Here is a 15380-nt window from a genome sequence, read left to right as displayed (position 1 = left end):
TATATGCAGTTTTGCACAGAAGATAGTAGAAAGAATTAGTATTAATTACAAATTTACCATGTTTTGTTTTAAGATGTCTGCAGAGGCAAAGTGAGCATGACTTACTTCCCCTTCAGTACAGTATTATAGTGGTTTGATAGTAACAGTAGTAAACTTGTAGGTTACCCATATTTAAATATTTATTGCATTTTTGGGGAAAAAAAAAAAGAAAAGACTGACTACCTTAAATACGTAACAAACATGCACACAGCAATCATGGGATTCCAAAGGAGGGTGGGCAAGGAAGAATGTCAGAGTGTTTATCATACAGCTGTGCCAAAAGTAAAGGCTGAATGAATGAGATGGAGATTAAAGCCAGTAGTCTGAGCCTGTATTCAATCACTGCAGTCACTCTGTTTGCCTTCTGCATGCTGATGAAGTGTCATGAATGGTCCCATGTACTTTCATTCCAATATATTTCAGGCAGTAGTGATTATTGCTTGTACTCAGCTAAAGCTTGAAATAACTGGCAAACTCTTGCTTAGCAACAGAAGGCCTCATCTTCTCTCCCTTGGGACCAACTCAAAAATGTGCTACTTCTTTCAAAAGTTAAAGTTAGGAGGGGTAGATACTTTATATTCATTGCTTTCCTTGATAATTTAAAGAAGAAATTACAAACTAAAGCCCGCAAATGACTCTGTTCCATAAATAATTATTTACTGGTTTATGAAGTCCAAATCCAATTTCTTTTATCACACATTAAACTGTGCTGTAGTTGGGCTACATGGCAATTTTTATAAAGGTATTGCCTTTATATGTGCTGAGAGAATAGAAGCACTTCCTTTAAAAAAAGATCTCCTAGTGTATTTTGATAAAATCCTTTGGAAGACATTTCTGTAGTATTAAATCATTTCATGTTTGCGCTTATTTTAAGTGTTTAGGCTATGGTTTGTATTTTTCAGTGAGTTCAATCTTAAAATGAAAATGAATGCACATTTGTTAAATGACAAAATGCAGAGCATGGTTTGAGTTGTAGATCTTCAGCATGTGCACTGAAGAATTTATTAAAAGGTGCAGCAACATTATTCTAGTGTGAATTATATGCTGATCTGTAGGTTTCTATTTTTGGTCACCACAAGATGGCAAAAGCAATGAGCACACAAATGCAAGGACGAGTTAGTTTCATAATAATGCGTTTTGCATTCACACTTTATGCACATCAAGAGAGAATCCAAGCGCAGCAGGGGTGACAATCACTCCAATAGTCTTTTGAAATCAAAGTACTTCCTTGAGAATGTCTTTCCAGTGCTAATTACACTCTTCTATTGTGGTTCTTATATTGTGCAAAGTAAAATGTTTACACTGTCACTGGATACAACTCCATCACTGGCAAAATGGAAGGTAAAAACTAATCAGATTATTAGATCGGTTTATTTTCTCCTATGTTTTGGTGGTTCTACTTTTTTGTCTTTAGGGCTGAAACATCAAAATCTGTGTCCCTTGTCACCAAGGGACTTTGGCAAAGATGCTAATTTTTCACCAGCTCCAAGGAAGTCTCCTAACTCAAGAGAGCTGTTACAATGTGGAAAGGATTAGTTGCCTAGATATCCTGAGGGTTTTCTCTTTTTTACTGGTTTGTTTTGTTGTTTGTTTTTTTTTCCCAGTTGCGTACTGATCACACAGTAACTACCATCAATGACTTTTTCTAATAAGAGGAAGGCAAAAAAAACTTGAGACTTTTCTTATCCCAGGATATGATAGGATATGATATGCATCTGTGTTTGTGCATATGGGCATGCATTTATGTGTGTTAGATTGTATCTACAATCTCAGTGTTCACTATGAAACTCTCACTGTGTAGGAGAGGATGCAACATATCAGTTATGTAATCATATTAAAAAAAGAGGAGAAGAAGTGTTCTGACTTTATAACATTTGCCTGACTGTGCAGAGGTTTATGTGAAAGGTTAAGCAACCAGTCCAGTCTTGATCTTTTACTCCTGTCTTCACTGCTAGGGTTGGTGAAAAGGATAATTGGTAGGAAGGATTGCCAGATGTAAGTGGAACAGGGAACCATTAAATATTCATTGTTGAGACTGGAGCCAAATTTCCCCTTCCTTGCAGTTCAAAGGCCTGGTTCTTCACTGCTTTGTGTTTGTATAGCCATTTACAACTGGGCACATTGCATGGGAAATAGTATTACTGACCTCAATAGGAAAATGTGAGTTACTAGCAATATATAAATTTTTGTGCATAAGGTTTATATAAGCCGTGCGTACATGTCAACTTGATGCAATATGTGTACATCAAAACATCCTTTCACAATCTATATATTTCATCCATAATTCACTATTCTTTCCTAGTGAATGTCGTCTATAATCCACACATAAAACATATATAAACATGCACATACATATGCATACATATATATATACACACACAAATACACATATATGTGTATATTTGGTATTTAGGCAATAATTGTGTGTTCTGGTTGGATACTACTGCAAATTTCAGTTATGTTGTCAAAAAATATTCTATCATCTCTGAAGTTTTTGAGTAGGGAATATAGCGTAACAATTTTAAAGTATACACAATTTATATTACACATTATACATACAGATACTATATATACACTATTCTATAATACAGTTTTATATACTCTTAAGGAGTTTTGCATAGTTAGAAATAGTTTATGTATACGCTTTCCTCTTATTAATGTCTTCGGATCTTTTACTGAATTTGCTTTTCCAGCAGTGACCAAGTTTCCAGTTTTGTTGGATTGAAGATATCAGAATTCAGGTATTAAATGGAATGGTATCGGAATAAGCTTATCTCATATCAACAGAGCAGTTCTGTTATGGTAAATTGATATTAATATATGAAATCAGGAAGCAGTAGCAAAGAAAAATTGTCTGCTTGAAATTGCTAGAATAGAAGTGGCGAACCAAATTCACATATTTTAAAGACTAAAGCATCAACAGCCATAAGCAAGCAGCTATGTATATGAGAGTATAAACACAGTGTGTACTAGTGTATACACACAGTGTACACTAGTGTATGCTGGTACATTATTTGAATCATTCAATCATGGAATGATTTAGGTTGGAAGGGGTGCCTCGAGGTGTTCTAGTCCAAAAGAGACAGACAGACCGTAGAGTTGTCATACAGTGCATAGCGGAGTACAACCCTGAAGGAGCGTGCCTTTGGCTTTGCATCTATCTCTGCTTCCTGATCCCGAGCACCTTTGTTCATACAAAATGATATGGTACATACAAAGTCATACAAAGTGAATTGTTCTTCAAATAGAGCTTTCACTTGGATAAGAATTAATTTGACAAATGTCCTTGGTCAGAATCACAGTTATTTAAGATGCAACACAAATTTCCTAAAGGGCTGGTGCTGGGAGTGTGGAGACTTTCTCATTATTCTGTTGAATTTGCTGTCTGTGAAGTTAGTGGTAAAACTTCCATTGATTTTATTGGGAGCAGGATTAGTCATTGTGCAAAGATTCATGTTGTACAGAAGATGTACAACTGTTTTCACTTAAGACTAGAGAAGGATTGTAGTTCTTTAATTCATTAGGTTTCAGCAAATTAGAAGAACTGAATTTTGATTAATGCTACAATTCTCATGGCTTCAGCTCTGGGCTACTGTGAGTTTGATGGTGGTGTAGTTTCACTGAAGATAGTGCTGTATCCTCCTGTTAAGAGCAAAATGGTTAGCTAGTACAGAAGATATATGGCAACATCAGAAACTAAATCCTAGTCTTTTGATTGCCATTCCTGTTTTAAACCAAGACCATGTAATTGTTATTTAATACAGTCCTTTCTCTTAATGATAATAACACAATCACTGCTTTCTGTATATAACCAGGCTCATGTTTCTCTTGCAATGAGGTTAAGTGATGTTCTCTTTATTGCAAAATGATTGTCTCCCTCTGCTGTTATCCTTGCCAGCATGAGACCAAAATACATGTGTGTGCATTGACATACAGACGAATAATGTGATATGTAGTTACAGCTGTGATTAATCATTCAGTTCACTACCCTTAGTTGCCCCTTGGGTCACACATGCTTGTGTTGGCCTATTTTCTCTAGAGATACCCTACTCAATCTTTGGTCTGAATGATTGGATTTGTCTTAGTGTCATAATGACTCTCCCTTTAATGGTTGCTGTATAAATTCAGATTACCTATACCTAATTAAAATAACTTTATTTTGTTTGAACCTAATACATTTTGGATTTGAAGCATTTAGATAAAAGGTTATATGGCCTTTCAGAAACCCTTTTTTAATGAAATATTTATTGCCAGCTTTTCTGTTCTGATTCCTATCAGCTTATCCTCAGTTTTCATTCAAGGTGTTATATTGCCATTGGGAAAATTAAAATAAGAAGGGCAGACCATAAGTGGTCAACATGACCATGTATATCTCATATATGTACGTGAATTGCTTGATATCATTCAAGTTTTATTGTATCTAGTGAGTGCAAACATTCATTCAATAAATCTCTCTTTGCTGCTTTCTTACTCATCCCTGTGGGATCATTCTCCTGTCCATGAATTTTATACTTTCTCCTGCCTACATACCATTACCACAGAAATACAGTATCACTGACCTAAACAACTAAAGTATATTCACCAAAAGGAAGGCAGAAAATGTTAATGCTTTTCCATAATGTTAACGGTTCTCCTTCAGCATTTCCTCTGGATGAGGAACAGCACTTAGTTACTCTCAGTGCTCTTTAACTTGACAGCTTTCATGTTGTCCTCTGCACCAGAGAACTTCTGGTCAGTGCTGCTTCAGTGCGACCCATGGAGCTGATCAACTCTCACATCCTCTTAGTTTTTCTTCTTAGACACTTAGCTGATGAAAGTTGGAATACAATTTATGATGCTTTATGATAAACTTAATCCCAAATTTGAGAGGATAATTTAGTGTCATCCACCAGACAAAGTCAGAACACTGAAATATTTACTACAGTCAATATTGTGGTGGTAAAGTTCTAGCAAGTAGGTGAGAACAAACAATGCAAAGCATAACCAGTGCCAGATCTGGACGTGACATTATTTTTGCATATGGCATTCCCTTAAAACTCAGTGGGAATTCTTCTTACACAGATAGTTTCTACTTTGAAATTTTTCTCTGGGTTGGACTAAAAGTTATATATTGTGAAGTAAAAATATTTCATCCATTGAGTACAGTATCATAAAGACCAGAGTTACTCATTCACTCTGTGGTATTAGTATAATAGCTATTGGGAAGGAATTTGGCAAATTGCTTATATCTTATGATCAATATGAGAAGCAATACATTCCAAATAATCTTCAACTTCAAGGTCATATAGTACAACACATCCTTCAGTGAAGTATATGTGTATGCATATATGTGTGTGTGTTTGTCTAAGTACACATTTTTTTGTATTTAGAAAACAGTTAACTAAGGTCTATTCTATGTCTTAGGAAGCATATTCCAGGATGGTACACCATGAGTAATAGTAAACTTAGTTCATCAAAATGCTGAATAAAACAGTGACAGGCCACATTTTTGTTCCTTTTTATTAAGGACCTTGATCTGAGGAAGTATTATTTATTAGACATTCATTGAGAAATTGATAGCATAATTTAACTTTTTATTAGCTAGTAAAACTGATAAGCAGTACATAAAAAGATGGACCTTGTATGGAGGGAATAATAATAATAAAAAAAGGTTAATTTAAAGTTTTTTAAAAGGTCATCAGTGTAAAGACTTTTTAACATTGCCTTTTATGGGATGAGCACATACCTTGAAGTTTTGCTTCTGTCGATAGTTTTATTTGTGTCTATTTTACAGCTGCTAAGTCTAGTAAAGAATGGATTTGTACACTTAAAATGTTTTCAGCTTTTCTGTAACTTGAGATGAATTCTATGTCTAGTGAGAACACACATGACATATCGTCTTTGAGCATAAGCCCCTCTATATTGTGTAGAGGTGAAATAATGGATGTTGTGAGTATGCAATGACTGAACACTTAGTTGTGTAAATGGAAGACATTGTTCCTGATAAAGGGGACACAGGAAGACTTATTGTGTATGTCTATAATCTTGAGCCCTTTACTGATTTGTAAAGGTGGGTGGGATGACTGTAGTCCTTGTTCATTGCACTGTCTTTGGGCAGCCTTAGATATATATGAGCAACTTAAAACTTCTTTTGCTGTCACCCTCCTCTGAGTTGTGCAGAAGAGAATCTTATCCCCTAAATGGTTATCTTCTTGGAGGACTACAAATGAGGATATAAAAATCATGGATTTCATCCATGAAAAATTTTAGTTTCAGCATGCACCTGTTTCATAAGTCATTTTGAGCAAAAGGGATAAAAATGGAAAATGCAGCAGTGAAGCTGGCCCAGATAGAAAATCACTCCTCCAAGTCTGTAGAACAGCTGAGAATAATAGCCAGCATACTCATGCTTCTCTGTCACACTTGCGTAAAGCACTGTTCCCAGACGAACCTTTAAAATGAAAGCCATCACTCAAATCCATCAGTTAGGAAGCTTGTCAAGTTCACTTCCTCTAGTTGGTGCTGAAGTTTGGTTATTAGTCCAACAGAAAAGATACATTTATTTAGCATACTACCTCTGTATTTCTTAACTTTTAAGATAATGTGATTGTCTAAAACCTTGGTGATGTACCTGCAATAGTGGGGCTTGTGTGTTAAATCTAGCCATGTGCTCAGCATAGCACCTACATGAGGGACTTCATTGCTCCATGCAGCAGACACAGAGAGGCAGGTACTGCTGAGGAACATTACACTGTTCTTGTGTGCTCAGTAATGAAACTCTGAGAGAGCTAAGCAAGAAGAAACAGCAGATGCAGCAGACACATGCTATTCTGTTCTGGTCCTTATGATGTGCTTGATTTGAGAACTCATGCTAGCACCAAGAGTAATGAACCTATGCACCATAAACTTCTTGTACGGTCACTGCAGAGAGGGGCACTTCAAGAGGTGCAAACTCTGCCTGTTGAAGCTTTGGGCCTGAGGAACCTTTGCGTGCTCAAGATTCTCAGCGTGAAGCTCTGATTTGGGTTTGTCCATAATGCTTCTAACTATCGTCATATATTATTCAGTGAGATTATTTCTTCTCAGGTGTAGTAAGACATTCAAAACTGTTAAAATTTGTTTCCTTCTTGGATATGGGTACCATGATACTTCAGTGCCTCCATTTTTCAGTGTTTACTTTTGCAGTGTTAATAAGGTAAGTTTATATTTCCCTGTGGTTATGTGTGAGCTGTTGTCCTATATGTTCTCAGTAAGTGCAGTACCACAGAGTACAAAGTTTGGAGAGACAATATTTTGTATGGAGAATGTTTATGGACTGTTGCCATGAAAAAAATGGCAAAAGAATGACGCTAGCTACTAGAACACTTTCTCTGTTACCTAGTGATTTCAGGTTAAACCTACCATCTAGACTACCAAAAACCCAACTGCATCACAGTGCCAACACTAGAAAGAAAATGGATTTTTGTGTCATAGGCTTTTGCAAAAAGGGAAAAGTAGTGTTACAGGCAGTAGTCAAAATAAGCAGGCTTATTTTAAAGAAATTATTTAGATCTGCTAAGAGTACAGTGGATGATTTAATGTGATCACATTTGTCTTACAAAAATGACAGAAAATTTCCATCATTTGAATTTTTTATTCATGCAAATACAAGTTAGCATATGGCATGTTAACAAGGCTGGATATTGTTAGGTAGCAATTGTTTTCAGCTGCATACTTTGGCCTCCAGGTTTTCAAACCTGCCACAGGCATGGAGTAATGACATAGTTCTTATTGAACAGGATATAACTTACTTCCTGGCGGATGGTAATTAGAAGTTTGGGGTTATTATTTCTGCAGTTTAAGGACTAAGACATATTGACAGGATCTAACAAAACAAAATTTCAGCATATGGATTCTCCTTTCCCACGTGACACCTACTGCACCAATTTTTACCCCAATCTGCTGTTGAACCCAGAATCTTGCAGTGCAGATCTTGATACAGGTAGGAAGGGCACTTGTAATAATGACTTTTTAAAGCCTGTGTTAAATATGTAAATAGTTTTCAAGTCATTCTAGAATAACAAATATTTTGATTGTAAAAAGGAAAACCCAAGAAGTTAAAAACACTGTTTACCTGTGCTGCTACGTTATGTCTACTTCTGATATATGGCTTTATCTGCATGTTCCTTCAAACTGATTTCATGCTCCCTGCAGTGACATATTTTGCTAACACAACAGACTTGTTCCTTCCTGACATACAGCTTCTGGCTCCAACAAATGTCAGTAGCTTTTTAGACAAACCTGTGCTTTTTATTCCTGTCTTTCTCAAGAGAAATATCAGCATCCCTCCAATAACATTTTTCCCCCTACGGCTATTCTGTTTGTTTTATAAACAGGCTAGGTTTATTTTACATGTAGAGGCTGGTAAAGACATGGAAGCATGTTTTTCTTCTTTCTTTTTCTGTTTTTAACAGTTTTAAATATTTTTAGGAAAGTAATAGAGTGACAGCCACTTCCCAGCTTATGCAAATAAGTGTAGTTTTGTTTAATCCTGAATTCATGCAGTTATTTCCTTTTTGTAACCAATAGAGGCCTCCAGAAGCAATTAACTAAACCTGCATGAAAAGGAGTGAACAGGAGGCCCTCGGAGCTGCAGGTCCTCCTTGGAGGAGCTCTGTGTAGCGGAGATTTGTAGTTCACACTGAGTTACACAGAGGCAGAACTTACTTAGAGAGAATGGACTGAAACGCCTTGTCATTTCTACTTATTTTTGATAGCATCGGTTGTATGATTTCTTTATTCGTAAGGTCTGCTGTTAGGTCACTATCCAAAAAGAGACATGGAAACTCAATAGAAAACCCCAGAAATTACTAAGGTAGGGGGGATAGTTCTATAATATTCATGAAATCAACATTAGTGGGATTAATTTGGAGGATTTTTTTGTGAATATGCATTAAAGGCATTTCTCAAGGACGGAAGTTGTGATCTCCGTCGCTGAAATGAGGGGTGCAAGGGTCACTGGCTCTCCTGGTGCTGCAGCTTGATGGATTTCCAGTCTCCATGCTGGAATCAATGAGGTCCTCCCCAGGAGACCCGGCAGGGCAGGGCTGGGCAGCCCAGGGAGGCACCAGGGCAGCCCCAGCACAGGCACCACCTCCCTGGGGATGGGCCAAGGCCAGGCCAGGCTGCGGGCCCGCAGGTGGGCCTGGCTCAGCAGGGCCCACGGCCGGGCCGGGCAGGGCAGGGCAGGGCTGTCGGGACCTGGAGACCGGCCCTGCTGGGGCAGGGGCTGGTGGCCCTGGTGGGCCGGCATGGGGTCCTGGGCTGTGGGCAGGGTGTGCTGGGCATCGACAGCGAGGCCTGTTGGAGCCCTCACAGCCCTGACACGAATTTCTCTCTCAGTACTGTATTTCAGCCGTGGTTTACTTTTTCTTTCTTTGTTTTGTAAAATGCAGCATATCAAATGTGTCCGTTTTGACCTGAGACTGTACAGGAATTAGAAAAATGACATTGCCATGTCCGAAAGCCATGGGATCAGCATGAATTACTTTTTAAAAAGTAGTGTACCAAATAATGGGGAAAGTTACTTAGAATTAGGTTCATATATATAAACGCCTTGCTTCTGCATTTATTTATACATCCTTGGCTTGATTTTTCAAGCCTTTTCTGGTCTGGAATTCCCCTTTGTACCAATTCCGTTTGAGAATTGCCTTCAGAAACTTAAATCTTGAAGTCTGGTTTTACTGAACTTTGGTTTTACATTTATTTTTCTTTCTGTTATGCTTTTAATAATAAGATATAGGGGAAATGATTCATAATTATGCAACAAAATATTAAGCAATTACGTACAATGGCAGTATCAGGTGCAATAAGTTAGGGCATTAATCTTATCTGGGAAAAAAAGAAATCTCAAAATGGGTCCTGAATGTATCTTGAATCTCCACAGACTCTGTTTTCTTTCCTGTGCAACTATTTAGAAGAGTAGGATCTATGTAATTAAAATTTACTGCTTATTTCAGAATGGAAGGGCTGAAAGCTATTTTCCTATCCTCTTAATGTCTTTGCTGCTTATGTGCTTGAGATGGCTAAGTGGTAGTCTGAAAATTGCAGTAAGATTAGTTATTACTAAGGGGACATAATGTACTGTTTTGTTGCAGTGGAACTCTGAAAATACTAAAACTGACTCTTAAAAGGAGAAGGCATTCATCGTATTTTTCTCTTGTTATCCATAAGTTTTACTTAACTGGGTCCTACAGTGAGTTTTCCTTCATAAAATGAGCACTAAAAACATATCTTTTGAGACAAATTCTCTTCTTTTATACCACTAAAATCCAGAATCACTCCTTTTAAGATTGGGAAGATACAGAAGTCACATGGTAAGGTTGATTCCAGCCAAATATAGCTCTGAACCAGTAATGAAGTAGATCTATGGAAAGTTTTGAAAAATTTTGTCTGCTGCTTTTTAGTTTACTGGGCACCTGTGGGTTGCACCAATAAATTAAGATTATCCAAATTAGTTACTTTTTGTTTCAGACAGTGACATTGGTCCTGTCTTATTCTACTGACAGCATAATCATAGCCTCAGGAAAAACTGGTAAAGACTATTTTAAACAAGTTGTCTAACTGTACTAGCATGAAGAATTGCTTTTTGTAGTCTGTTACTTAAACAGCCACAACATTTGTTTCAATAGAAGGGTACAAGGTCCTAAATAATATATGAAGCATCTCGGAAAAATGCTTTCAATGTCAGTGACTTTAGTAACAGAAAAGGGAAATAGTGTATTTCCATGAATATATTCTATTCAAAAACTGAAATGCCCTTGTATCGCATAAATTAAGGTTGAAACAATGTTCTTATTTCATAGTAATTCTGAAATTATGCTGATTCATTTGAACAGGTTTTTCCCATACTGAGTTACAGATGCTGAGCCAATTCTGATCTGTTACTTTAGATTAAATATGTTTTTTCAGAAACATTGTGGGAGTTGCTCTTTCTTATTTTATATGGGTTGGATTTCCACAAACTTTGCTATTGTATCTTAAAAGTGACCACGATTCTTTGGGGCAAACCTATTCCTTGTCATAATCTCTCTCGTTCTGAACTAGAATTGAAAAAGAAAACGTGATAGGACTGTCTGAAATCGGATTATGTTAAGTGTATGACATCTTCTTTCAGGACATTTTCTTTGAGGAAGGATATATAACAAAAAAATTCAAATTCCATTTAAATATATGCTTTTTATTTTTTTTAATTGAAATATGTTTAAATATTTGTTACACAAGTTGACGTCAAACTGCAAATCATGAGCGACACTAAGTACTTAAGTTCCCCCTTATTTCAGTGGGAATTGTTGTTATTCAGCTCTGCTCAGGAGTTGGCATGGCTCTGTTGTCAGAAAGACTTCAATATTGTAATAGAAAACTACTGAATATATTCCTATGATCTGATTTTGAAACAACTCCTGCATTGTGTTCACTGACAAAAGAATATCTGAATCTAGCCAAGAATTTTAATAACATCTAACTTGATGCATTTTGAACTAAAAGAGCTTGTGTTGCTAGGCATCAAATTGGTGATGCGTGGAAAAATTGTTCACTGAAAATATAATATAAGCCTGCATGTACAATTCAGAAGTAGATTTTCTGGATGAGAATGAAATCTAAAACCCTGGAAAGACCTGTATATTTAGATCAAGTTTTATTTTCATTGTACCCACAGATACCGTGAGTTCATAATCTGATTTTATTTCTTTAAATGAATTTGAGGGAAAGTCTTCAGCTTGTCAGCATGCATAAATTAAAAATTCGTAATATCTTTAACTTGCTTGCTATAATCAATGTGGATTAGACAGATTTTATTTTCTTTTAGAGAACAGAAATATTTTTCTCCACACAGAAAATTAAAATATTATCCCACGTGCCCTGCATGTAATATGAAAATATTTACTACTTGAGGGTTTTACCTATAACACACAATACAGATCTTTCAAAAGCTTTGTTCTTTCAGCAGTGGCATATAGTTGACAGAGGGCTTTTAGTAGTACACATAAAAAATGCCATTTACTTTTAAACTTTTCAATAACAAACTCTTTTCTTTCAAGAATGTAAGTACTAAAGAACTTATAAAAATATAATAGTTTTACCTTGAGATATTTCCTGCACCATTTGCTAAATATATGTACCTAAACTCACTGATTCCTACAGACTTCCATGAAAGTCTCACAGAGAGCAGTTTCAGAACTGATCACAATGGGACTTCATTCAGAAAAAAGCAAAATAGGTGCTGAGTACAGCAATTACTGTAAAGAAGTCCATCGGTGCAAGCAAGAAGCCAAAAGCTTAATCCTGTTGTATTTGGAATTTTAACGGTTGTGGGTTTTTTTGGTTTTGGTTTAGTTTGACTTACATTTTTAATTCAGAATCCTGTAGTTTTCCTTTTTCCTGAAAGAATTCCATGTAGAAGCATGTGTGTTTGTGGTGGGAGAGAGAGGGGATCTATCAATTGGCATTTTAAGAATGTAGTATAACATTATAGAAGAGCATTAAAGAACCTGAACCTTTTGTCTGTTTAGTAACCAGATGGCGGCAACCCAAAATCAAATAACTTCCAGCGAGGTCTTCATTACTAAAATAAACTTATAAAATAAATATTTATAAAATAGAAAATATTTATAAATATAACATTCTCTATATATAAAACAATATTAAAACAATAAAAACAACAAAGAAATACTCATTTACTTGGAAAACTGGATGATGGTAACTCTGAAATAATCTTTGTGCTTGGTCCATAAAATAATAAAAAATGACATCTTTTTTTCTTGGAAGAAAAACTTTCAGACAAGGCTAGAATGAATCGGAGTTCTCTGATGATGCTTGCCTCCCCACCCCCACCCCCCCGGATTATTTCATTCAGTTTGCAAGTACATAAATACGATCTACTGAAAATATGGAGTCTTTATGACTGTTCCAGAGACTGTGGCTCTTAATCTCTCAAGTGGAAAAACTCCAGTGAAACTCCACCCGCTGCTGCCCTGAGATTTTTTCTCTGTGCTTAGGAGTGGAGAGTGTTCAGAGGCTCACAGATGAATGGCCTTTTTTCGTTAATACTTTTGAAAGAGGTCACTATGTTAACTTCCCTGAAAGTGAAAGGTATCCTAATTCTTGAAACTCAGTATTTACAAGAAGTATATTCCTTTTGTTCCATCATTTTGTACCCTACATTTCTAGATTAAATTGTTAAAAAGCAAAAGTAGCATACATGTCATCTAAGTAAGGTACTCCTGTAGACTTAACCTCTCCTTAATGAGAGACAGAGAGGACATGCTTTACAACAGGATGACTCTCTCTCTGGAGATGGGCCTCCATAACCTTAACTAATACTTTTCGTGCTTTACAGCCACGTAAAGTCAAGTAACAGTGGATGTACACTATGTTGCAGTGCTCAATATACTTGCAATATTTTCACCCTGTGTCACAATTACCAGTAAGTATTTATGTCATATATATGGGAGGAGCTGCTGCAGCTCTACAATAACTTTTAATTTTCTTCTGCTATAGAAACCAGAATGGTAACAGAGAAATTATCTTTAAAAAAAATAAAAAAATTCTGTGAAATGTTTTAAAAATCTTTCTAATTTTCCCTTAATTTTAATAGCTGTACAAAATTTCTTGAAAGGCAGTGTGACATTATCTTTGTATAGCAAGTGCTCTCGTTTAGGTATCCCAGTTTTCAAAGTTCATCAAAAAAAATAAGGTCACTATGCCTGAAGACATTATCATCTCTGAACAAAATAAACAGAGGAAAACAATCATTAAAAAAAAATAACCCAGCTGGCTCAAAATGAACCTATGCAGAACTAAAACTGGACAGGTCCAAAAGCCGAAAAGATTATCTATATGTGTTCTTATTGATAGTCACTGCTTGCATTCCCTGGAAAGCTTTTTGCTTTCATAAATTATCTTGACATAAAGCTTTCTTGTTCTTTTTTCTCTGAGTATAGTCCTTATTCACCTTCATTGTGCTGTAAAGCTGGTTCCTTTCCTCTGAAATAGGGTTTTATGTAATGATTCACCTAGATTATATGATTTACTATATCTTTTAATGAAAGCAACAATAGTATAAAGACTTACAGATAGTGGAGAATATGGCAACCCATACTCTCAGAAGACTTACACATACCATATTTATGCTTCCACTTTTTCTTTGGTTTCCATTCAATTTCTATTCTCAATGCAGGACTGTAATCATGATGTTCAAATGCCTAAAGGGTCAAGATCTAAATACACCTCTGATTATGTCTTTTTTATGTGATCCACTAAGACAGCTGTATTCCTTGGGAGCAATACATCTCCTGCAACCCAGATGAAATATATTAGTGATGGGGGAAAAAAAGAATGCTTTTTTTTTCAGTTCAAGATGCTTCAGTGTAGCTGGATTTCCCTTGTCCTTATTTGGACAATCATGTGCCACTATCTTTCTTGCTAAACCTTTGCTTTCTAATCCAAGATTTTGGAGGAAACAAAGAAAAAACCAGCATATAATAGAGTAAAAATCCTCTCATCAGTATGTTTGTCCTAAGGTGTTTTTATTAACAGTGGGTGAAAAAGAGTAGAAACCCAGGACTGACCATAAGTCATAAGTCTAGTTGCCAGCAGCCATTAAACACTATGGTGATAGTGTTCACTATTGTGAATAACATATCTGTATTTATAAATGCCTAATGTATATTACTTACATATATGTCATATATTTGCATGAATTTGTAGAGTACCTTGTTCCATATTCATCTTTGAGAACCTCAGTTTTACCATGTTGTAATTCACTGCAGTGTAGGAGTCACAGCAACATAAAATTTAGGTGGCTTAGCAGTGAATGAGTCACAATGCTGTTGACAGCCTACAATATTTTGCTATTCTGACAGTTTCAAAACAGTATCCGCACAATAGGAAGCATCATAAGGTGGTTCTGAGAAGAATAATCTGGGTAAACTTGTATTCTGAATGGACAAAATGCAGTATACAGAAATATCGTTATGCTTTTAGACTTAAATTAAATGCTATTCATATATGTTTCAGGTTTTTGTGTTTGGGTTTTTTTTAATTTTGATGTTCATATAGATTTAAAATTTCTGCTTTTTTGTCTCATTGCTCTTTTTCAATATTTCAATAGCATAAAAATAATTTACTGTGAATAGTATTTAAACTGCATAACTTTTTTATAAATACAATATTGCATTTATTCCAATCTTATTTTTTATGAAAACAAAATATAGTAAGCTTGTGATTTGCAGATATGTTTTTGCACATATTTATTTGAAGGTTTATAATTGATTGCCTACAAAGACAAAATTGAATAGAAATTATATTTACTACTGTACCAT

The 15380-nt window shown here is 35.8% G+C and overlaps 1 protein-coding gene across 1 annotated transcript in view; it reads left to right on the top strand.

Moving 5' to 3' along the window:
• Positions 1 to 15380, top strand: part of FAM19A5 (family with sequence similarity 19 (chemokine (C-C motif)-like), member A5) — a 239977-nt gene that overhangs the window by 105126 nt on the left and 119471 nt on the right. The window lies entirely within an intron of this gene.

The sequence above is a fragment of the Haliaeetus leucocephalus genome, unplaced genomic scaffold, assembly GCF_000737465.1.
Source record: "Haliaeetus leucocephalus isolate CR32 unplaced genomic scaffold, Haliaeetus_leucocephalus-4.0 Scaffold751, whole genome shotgun sequence".
Classification (NCBI taxonomy): domain Eukaryota; kingdom Metazoa; phylum Chordata; class Aves; order Accipitriformes; family Accipitridae; genus Haliaeetus; species Haliaeetus leucocephalus.
The sequence above is the reverse complement of the archived record's forward strand: the minus strand, read 5'-3'. Positions and strand labels throughout refer to the sequence as shown.